The sequence below is a fragment of the Lipotes vexillifer genome, unplaced genomic scaffold, assembly GCF_000442215.2.
Source record: "Lipotes vexillifer unplaced genomic scaffold, Lipotes_vexillifer_v1.1 scaffold1962, whole genome shotgun sequence".
In the NCBI taxonomy this organism is placed as follows: domain Eukaryota; kingdom Metazoa; phylum Chordata; class Mammalia; order Artiodactyla; family Lipotidae; genus Lipotes; species Lipotes vexillifer.
The window spans coordinates 633683-643251 of record NW_006782699.1 but is presented as its reverse complement, the minus strand read 5'-3'; the positions used below and the strand labels follow the sequence as shown (position 1 = coordinate 643251).

Genomic DNA, 9569 nt, shown 5'->3' with positions numbered 1-9569 from the left:
AGCGGTTCTGCTCGAGGTTCTTCCATACATGTCAAAGGGTTGTTGAATTATTCATTATTGTAATTACTATCATCATTGTCATTATCCTTTTCCATGTGGAAATAATTTTATTATCGTAATTTGATATCTGAAGAATTTCCTGTTAGTCGTTTGATAATCACTTTTTTCTGCTGAAAAGAAAAGTTTTGTTTATAAATGAGATAGGGAAAATGTTATAAATGCTTTGATGTTTGCTATAGATTTCCGTTTATCTAATCGATCGGAATGCCAATAAAATCGATTAAAGGTTTAGTGTTTTACAAACAACCATTTTGTGCTTTTTGATTTTACGTTCAGAATGATTTTAATAAAACTAACGCTTTCCTTTAACATTCTCCCTTTAAAAAAAAACAAATCTTTATCGTTTTTTTTCTTTTATTATTAGAAATTGCCACTCAAAGTTCTAATAGGAAAATAAAATATATAAGCAATGGCCGCAGTGGTTTAAATTCCATCCTCTTGTTGCTCAAGGTATTTAAATAAAGCCCTTTAAAATCTTGGTGAATTATATGCGATCATTCAGTGATTGCGGAATATTAAATTAAACTTAGATAAATCCGCATTGAAGGAGGCAGCACCCAATCCTGAATTTATTTCCCATTTTCTCTAACAGCATCACTGCGCTCCTCTCTTTGCAATGACAATGTGCCAAATCTGGGCATTTTGAAAACATTTTCCATATGCTTTAACAGGGGACTGATAGACAAAGAAGAAAAGGAGATGATCTTTTTGCTCTGAGGTATATTTTCCTTAAGCTTTTCCTGTTAGACTTTCACTGATAATTATTTTAAAGCAAAAGTTCGAAAATCATTTAATTCTTTTTTTTTCTTTCACCTTTTTTTCTTTTCCTATCTTGTAATTTATATTCCTGAAATGGAATTTTGGTGACAATATAATGTAAAGCTATCATTTCTGTACCTTGGCAAACAACATTAGTTTCAAAATCTTTGATTCATTTAGCTTGCTAGCTGCCTTTTGTAATTAAAGATGGATTTAATTATACATTTTGTAACTTAGATCAGATGGGCTGTTTGTTTGCTGTAGGATTTAATGGTGCTTTTGTGTCTAATATTTAGGGATGTTACATACAGAGGTGATGGCTTTTCTTCAACTATAAAGATCTGGACTTTTTTTTTTTTTTTTTTTTTTTTTTGTCTTGGAAATGTGGATGTTTGGATGAATGTAATGTCCTGTTTTAAAATAATTCTATTTAGTGGCTGGAGTTAATATATTGTCTCTACAGCATTTCATTGACTAAATATAGATGTTTTAAGGTTTAAAAAGATCACAACTGTATCTTCTATTCAATGAAATCAGTTATTCTTTATTTTGTTTTTCCTCACTTGTCTATCTTTTCCCATCTGCATCGCTGCCTCTTACAGCTCTTCCCCAGACCGAGTGTAAAATTTATGTTGGATACTCTTGCTGGAAATATCTCCTTGTATTGTGAGAAGGGTGTGCTTGTGCCCCTGGATGGAGTGAGTGTGCATGTGTATGGGGTGGGGGGGCAGTGGTGGTCCTCATTAATTTGCATAAGAACTGCTTGTGAAGTTAGTGAAGTGCTATTGTTTGGGAAGAGACCTGCCTGATTTTGTTTATAAACACTGGTCTGGTTGACTAGGGGGAAAGAAGGTCACAGTACTGTCTGAGCCCTGACCTCCGAAAGGCCAGAGGGCGTCTGACTTTTTCTGTCTTTCCTTTCTTCCTCCCTTAATTCTTCCCTCCTCAGACCCTCTATACCTCAGACTCTATATAACTCCTCTCCCCTCCCCATTCCTTACCTTACCTGTGTTTAACTGTACATAATGACCCCTACACACACACACACACACACACACACACACAACCAGGTCAGAACCTCCAGGGGTGGAAAAAGGTAAAACCGATTTACTTTGAAGTTAAAGCAAAAACTGGGCTTCAGTCTGGAAAGGTAGAAATATATAGGGATATGGAAGTACAGAGATAGATTTCGGGATCAGGAGGGGGTCATTTTTATGTTGGGGGAAAAAAAAAAATGAGACTGCGGAGGAGAGAAGAACCAGGTTGGGGGAGGGGAGGGAATAAGCGAACGACGGATTTCACTGCCCACAAACACGTACATACACACTCAAAATACTTTTCGTCTTTGAATGTCATTTCATCTAGTTCACTCTCACCATCAAAGAGAGTGTCCATTCTGGATGTTAGGTCATATTTCCATTCTCCCTCCTCTCTTTTTTAATTCTCAAGAAAATATACTTTTTTTCATAGTAATGGGAAGTGGCTCTCCCACACAATTTCTTGAATTATTTCACTAGAAATATAATGCTTGTGACACTTTCCCCAATAAGCCCTGCACTTTCCGATTCACTGTCAACTTCATCGTCTCCCCCTTACATACATACATACTCCTCCCCCCGCCACACACACACACACACACACACACACACACACACACACACAATAACAGACCTTGGTATCAGGTTTAAGTGTGTTTTGGAAAGGAGTTGCTGAGTTAAACAAAAATGTTAGTTAACAGACTGCCTTTGTTAAATAGCCCCCGGGAGGAGAGGACCCAACAAAAAGAGGAAAAGAGGAGGGGGGCTGAGGATCTGAAAGTGTCTGTGGTGACATAAAGGGTTCCTAACGCTGAAATCACTTGTAATACCTCGTTTCAAACTGAGCTCATCTATAGACCCCGGAAGCGCGGTCAAAAGACTGGGAACCTTTTCCCCTTGGGCTGGGGCTAGTCTTGAGCTGGAGGGAAGCGGGGGAGAGGGAGGTGGGGTATTTATTAGTGACTCAGCGAGGGCAGGGCGGGGGAAGGGGGGAACATACAGCTCAAGACTCATTAAACCGATTGTAAAGCTCTGAGTGTCCTCCGCAGAGATGTGGGAAATAAAATACGCCGAGGAAAATCTGGGAGTGGAAATTACCTTTTGTCTCAATGTTAATTACTCCTTGCTTCCAACACTCAACACCTAACCACCTGGTAGCCCTTTCTGGTCCTTCCCCAGCTCGGCGCCGGGTGTCAGGATCCGAGTGCTCTGCAGTGGGCTTGGCTCGGCGGGGCAGCCCTGGAAAGTGCAGAAGAAGGTCTAGGGAAAGTTCTGGGTGCGGCGGGGAAACCTCTGCTCGTTTCACTTTGAAACTAAAAGTAGCCAAACGTTCCGCGAAGGCGGCGGTGGGTTCGTGCAGAGTTTAGGGACAGCGGCATGGGGGGCGGGGGTGTTGTGTGGGGTCAAAGGTTGACGGCGAGAAGTCCGCAGAGACCTGAGAGGAGCAGCTGGGTTTCCCGAAGCCAGGGGCCGAGGAGGAGGGCGCCAGGGGCCGCGGGGCAGCAGCGCAGCCGGGTCGAGCCGGGCGGATCGCGCCCGCGCCCCGGAGCAGCCCGCGGGCTGGGCTCGAGCTCGCTCCCCTCGCCGCGCCCCTGCCCGCGGCGCCGCGCTCCGCGCCTCCGGGCCCACCCCTCGCAGACCTGCGGCCGCTGCTCCCAGCTCCCCTTCGCGCGCTGACGCGCTCCAAGGCCGAGCCCTGGAGGAAACTCTTGACTCTGTGCTAGTTCCTCTCTGCCCCTTCCCCTCAGCCCATTAACCCCCGACCCTCATCCCAGCTTCTCTTCTTAGGAAGGAGGTGAAAGAGGACGAGGAAGAGATGATTCAAAAGAAAACACACACACATACACACACACACACAAACGCTAGAAGAGGAATACTCGCTTGCAGAAGGGATTGCAAAAGTGGGCTCCCCTCTTACAAATCCTCCTTCCTTTTGTTTTCTTAGAATTCGATAACTCCCCTCTCCAAGACACACACACACACACACACACACACACACACACACACACACTAGTACTACTACAGCTGTATTTTTCAGGAAAGAAGGGATGAGGGCATAGAGGAGAAATAGCCACAAAATTTTTAAAATGGTTTTCCTGATTTGACGTTTGGTGTTTTGACATCAATGACATTAATATTATTGATGATGTTTCAGGGAGAAAAAAGGCAAAAGAAATAAAGGAAAACTTGAAAACGAAATGATCATCATTTCCCTATTCTTCAGTGCCAGAAATAGACCCCTTTCTTCACCTGAGCCTGAAACAGACTTATTGTTCTCAGGTGTTTCCTTCATCATACGCATTTACCCGTCTGAAATCGCAGGAAATGGTTTTTCCATCAGTGAGCTTGTACATGGAGCCCTCTCCCGCAAAGGGCTTGATCTTTTCTGATTTGAACCTGAAAGTTTCCCTGCCTTCATTTCCCCTCACCCTCTTCCCCCTACACGCACCTCAAATTGTTTCTTAAAGCCAGAATCTTTGCTCTCTGGGGTGTTTCTCGGTAAACAGTAACGCTACATAAACGCCTTCTTCACTTGCAAGTTACAGAGAATTTAAATTTTACCCTCGTGGGCATGTATATTTCTTAAGGCACATGGATAAACCCCACTGAGGTGCTATCAGACACCACTAGCACACCGATGATACAGTTGCTGTGTGTAAAGGTGGGGCTGTAAAGAAAGTAAATCAAAAATTTTAGGAAGCTGTCCACTTTGGTCAGATTTCTTCCCAAACAAGTTTGAAATGGAATGAAGTCTTTGGAGAAGTAGATAATTTTCTTTCTGTTAATGTTTAGTAGTCCTGGTTCCTAATACACTAGTACATGGACTGACTCTAGATTCTTATGGTGGTGATTTGCTTTTTTCTCTTAATAAAGACCATATCTAGGGTTTATTCTCCACTCCAAGCCTCTGCACTTTCATTGTAACCTTACCCAGCTGCTGTAGGCAACCAGCTTTCCTGATCAGGGCCTAGGTCTGCTCTTTTGAGGACTATGCTTTTATCCTCCCAGGTGTTTTGTTTGGTTTTTAATCCCATTTGCATCAGTCTTAGGATTTTCCAAATATTTCCTGATAACCGCAAGGTTTCAGGCCCAGAAGTGTGTGTATTTGCAGGCTCTGTTTTTCCTAGTGCTTGTGCAGTAAACCTTTCTGTTGGTATTTGGTAGATTTGGTGCTTAAGGCCCAAGACAAGGTTTTGAAGCAGATCCTGGCCATCCAGAACTTCAAAGGCCTGTCAACTCAAAAGCAGCTGACGCCTCACCTGTCCAGGAAGCTGGACGTTGCAAGTATTTCCTGTTTTTAGCTTGTTTGATTTGTTACTCTCACCTTCTCTCTAGAATTCCTATTTTTGAAATATTACATAGATGGTGTCTACTTGTGAACTGCAGTATATCAGTGTATCAAGATGCTATCTTTGAGTAGCAATCAATATATATATATATATATATATATATATATATATATATACACACACACACACACACACATGCATACATATACATATATATAGTCCATATTCAGTATAGTCCATATTCAGTATAGTCCATATTCAGTAGGGGGTATTTAAAAGTATGTCTATTCCTAGTTTTAGTTAATTATCTTTTAATGAAAGTGTCACTCATATTCACATCTGTAATATTGGAAAGAGATAATTAGATTTTCAAATGAGAATCAGCCACCTTAAATTTTGCACCAGAAAATACCAAGTATATTTCATTCTAATGAGATCTGTAGTGGGGTTTTAAAATTCATCATAATGTGCTTCAAGAAAGATAATTCAACACACTTGCAAGATGAAAGGTTTTCTTCCTAAGTCTTCTTAAAGCTATTACACTGAACTTATGCAATTCTGATAAAATATTCAAAAATATTACATAAGGGCTAGAACCGTACCCTCACTATCATCCTCGCAACCATCCCTTATTCTCATTTGAAAGTTTACTTTGACTAAACTAACCGCTTCCATCTTCCACGCCCTGGGTTTTCTTTCTTGCGTGTACAAACGAAAGATACGTGTTCACACTGAGTGGCTACGGATCCAGAGTGCAATCCCTCCTTTGAAATAGGTTGGGCAGAGCGGTATTTGCACACAGCCAGGCACCCTTTATTTACATACATCTGCATATTTGCTCAGGACCCCGCATTTCGCCGTTAAAGTGCTTTCCTGTACGTAGCAGAATAAACTAAGCAGAGAAAACCTTTTCATTGCCCTCACTCCTCTTTCTGCTTAAAGCTTCCTAGTAAACAAATCTCTGGTCCGATAGTAATTACTTTGCCTCATTAAAATAAAAACAAAATTTTTTTCGAGTGGTTAAAGGGCACGTTTTGGGCGGTATTATGTTTTATTTTCTCCCCCTCCTTGCCGAGTGTGTGTGTGTGTGTGTGTGTGTGTGTGTGGTGTGTGTGTGTGGTGAAGTTTGGGAGTCGCGCGCGCAGGGGCGCGTGGGGTGCGAGCCCCGGAGGTCCCCATCCCCTGCCCTCTCTGTGGTCGCCGCGTCCCGGACTCCCGCCGCAGCGCTCCGAGCTTCGGAAGCCGCGAGGCTCCCGGGCTGCTCCGGGTCCGGGCTTGCGCGTCATTTGCAGTCTGGGGAATGTTGATCACCTCACTAATTACACCTCTCTCTCCCCCCTCTCCCTCTCCCTCTCCCTCGCTCTCCTCTCTCATTCCCAGAGTGCATATCGGGAATAGACACACAAAGACATGCGCACTCAACTTAATCAGCCATTTTTTTAAACAGGGCTAAAACGATAATAATTAGCAGAATAAAGACATATCGGATTTTCATTTCCTTTCCTCCTTTTCCCAACCCCTTCACAACCAAACAGCGAGACCGCGGTCGGCACATGCTTTAACTCCTCCCGGACCCCCGAGGACCGCTCCATGCCCCCCACTTTCTGCTCCAGCGTTTTTATTTTCACCCAATAAAGTTCGAGGATTATTTTTTAAATTTTTTTAATATTTTATTTTTTAATGAACCCTCTCGTTTTACTTGGATGTGATCAGCTGTAAGTAAAATAAAAGCAAAACAAAAAAGAGGCGAAGATCGAGTAGGAACTGCAGGGGAAATGGAAAGTAAGTTTTTTCTTTAACTTTTATTGAGTAGTTTGTGTTAAATTTAGGTCGAGTATCGATTATCTTTCCAGCCTGATCTTGCACAATCTTTGATATTTCGCTCCCTCTCTCTCCCTCTCCGCCTCTCTCCCTCTCTGCGCCTGGCTCGCTCGCTCCCGCTCGCTCTCGCACACATCCCCTCAGCCCGACCATCTCTTCCGCTCTGCCCCCCCCTTTTCTATCTCTTTCCCCCTTTTTTGGCTCCAGGATTTGCTCCGCCGAGGGAGGAAGGGGGCACTGAAGGACCTGATTTTCCACTTTCCTTGGTGTGTGTGTGTGTGTGTGTGTGTGTGTGTGTGTGTGTGTGCGTTTTTCGGGATTTAACTTTTGGATTAAGTGGCGGATCATCCACGTTTGGCCGAGCAGTTTTCTCTCCTTTTGCCTGTCTTTTCGGGTTCTGTCTCCACCGCGAGCCCGGGGCTTTCTCGAGTAGCGGGGAAGCTGTCAGCTCCGCGGCGGCGCGGACACTGCCAGGGACTCCCGGTCGCCCCGCGCCCCCGCACTCCGGTGGGGATGACCCTTCTTTCGCACCCATCCTCCGAAAGTTTGGACGTTGGTCGGTGGGACTCGGAGCCCCTCTCTCCCTCTTCCCTGCCTGCTCCACTCCCCTCCCATTCAGCCTCTGTTTTCTCCTCATCTCACCACCCCTCTTCCCTCGCTCAAGTTCTACGAAGGGCGCTTAGCGCGCCGGAGCTGCGGAGGCCCGCGGCTCCGTGCGCCGTGGGCAGGGGGTTCCGAGAGGCTGGGGCGCGAGCCGGGGCTGGGGCTGCAGGTAGACGCCCGCCCGCCGGAGAGGGAGGCGGCGCGGGCGGCGCGGACCCGGGCCCCGGCGAACGCCAGACAGGTCCGTTAGTAGGCGGGATCGCCGGGCCTCGGGGCCAGGGACCCGGGAGGCGGCCGCAGCTCTCTCGGGGCGCTTTCGCTGCTGGGTGTGTCTTAGACAGGAGGAGAGCTGCGCGCGGCTCGGGGTCAAGAATCTTTTCCTTTGCTTTTGGCGAAGGGCAAGGGGTGTGTGTGTGTATTGGGGGGGGGGCTGTGGCCGGTTGTGAGAACTGATTTATTCCCCGGCACCCCCCACAGGGGTTCCAGGTCTACAAACGAACTTCACCTTCGCCTCTCCCGGCATCAAGTGCGCCTTCCGGCCGGGAGCAGCTAAGGGAAGAGGGGCTGGAATGCGTCGGGTCTCGCCTTCCTTCTACTTCTATCTCGTTCCCCCCTCCCCCCCCATTCTTTCTGCTCTTTTCTATCGGAAAAATAATAATAAAATTTCTCATGGAATTGTATAAAGTTTCTCTGCCGATACCCAAGTTACAGAGGGCTCCCCACCCAGCCCCTCCCACCCCCAGTCCCGAAGACGGTGCACTGGTTTGTATTTCTTTTGTTACCTGTGATCCGGGCGGGGGGTTTCTTTCGGCCGCTCGGGCTGGGGTCCGGCCCAGAGACGAGGCTCCGGCGGGCGCCTTTGGCCGCAACTCCTCGCCTCCGCGCGGTCCTGGTGAGGTCTTAGCTACCGTTCGGTGAGACACCCTCCTTGTGGGTACCAGAGGTTCAGATCGCGAACACGGACCCCCCCACCCCGACCCCTACACACACATACACACTCACACTCAACACACTCACAGACACACACGGTCTCCCTCCCCCCCCCCACCGCCAGCCCCCACCTTGCCTTTCCCCTCCCCCGTTCCAAAAAAAGCACACACACACAACAACAACAACCCCCCCAGACCAAACAAAAACCCAAAGACAAGTTCACTGGCGGAAGATGGTGGATTGACACTGACTGACTCAGAGAGGCAGGTTCACCAGGAAATCTGGCGGTCCCGATTTCTGACAGTTGCATTTCCTCTCCTTGAGTCCTCCCCCCCACTTTTTTTATTAACTCTGTTCCATGTTTAATCAAGGATCATGTAGATGGCAAAAGGAGAGACAGAGAGAGAGGAGAGAGAGAGGAAGAGAGAGGAGAGAGAGACAAGAGACAGAAGGAGGGCTTTTTTTTTTTTTTTTTTTATTGTGTTCTGGATTTTCAGTGGCTTGATCCCTATAAACGTGGAGTGGTTAAAGCTCATATGTAGTATTATATTTTTAGTTGGGTGGATGGATGGAAGAGTCAGGGAGAGGCTGCGGGTGCCGCTGCCTTTTCGGATGTTGCTTAGATTAAGGCTGAGACTTGGCTGCGATTGGGACGCGACAGTGACACGGGCATCGATCGCTTCCATTGAGAGCAATGCAAAAACACAGCCCGGGTATGTAACACTCTCGGTGCCATCAACACTTGTTTTACTTTATATTTACTGGCAAAACTGACAGAGCAAGCTCAGACTTTCTCTCTTTCTTTCTTTTTTTCCTCTCTTTTTTCTAACTGAAGAATAAAAACAATTGTGTCTAGAAGTTGTTGGAAAGGATGGTTTAAATACAACAGAAAGGAGGGATTGGGATTATTTCACAATCTCTGTGACTGATTGTGTTTTAGAGTTTTTCTTCTCCACGGAGCAGCATATTAAAGAAAACGAAGGTTTTCTTTTTTCCTTCCTCTTCTTAAAAAAAAAATCCTTAAGGGAATATTTGATAGTTTTCAACGTTTGCGGTTTCAATCAGCAGG

General features: G+C 45.9%; 1 protein-coding gene across 1 annotated transcript in view; it reads left to right on the top strand.

The window, feature by feature from the left end:
* The first annotated feature begins 6846 nt into the window (after window positions 1-6846).
* ZFHX4 (zinc finger homeobox 4) overlaps window positions 6847-9569 on the top strand; it is a 179049-nt gene continuing 176326 nt past the window's right edge. The window contains exon 1 of the mRNA XM_007455363.1: window positions 6847-6928. The gene's annotated coding sequence lies outside the window, so the exon portion shown is untranslated. The remainder of the gene's footprint in view (window positions 6929-9569) is intronic.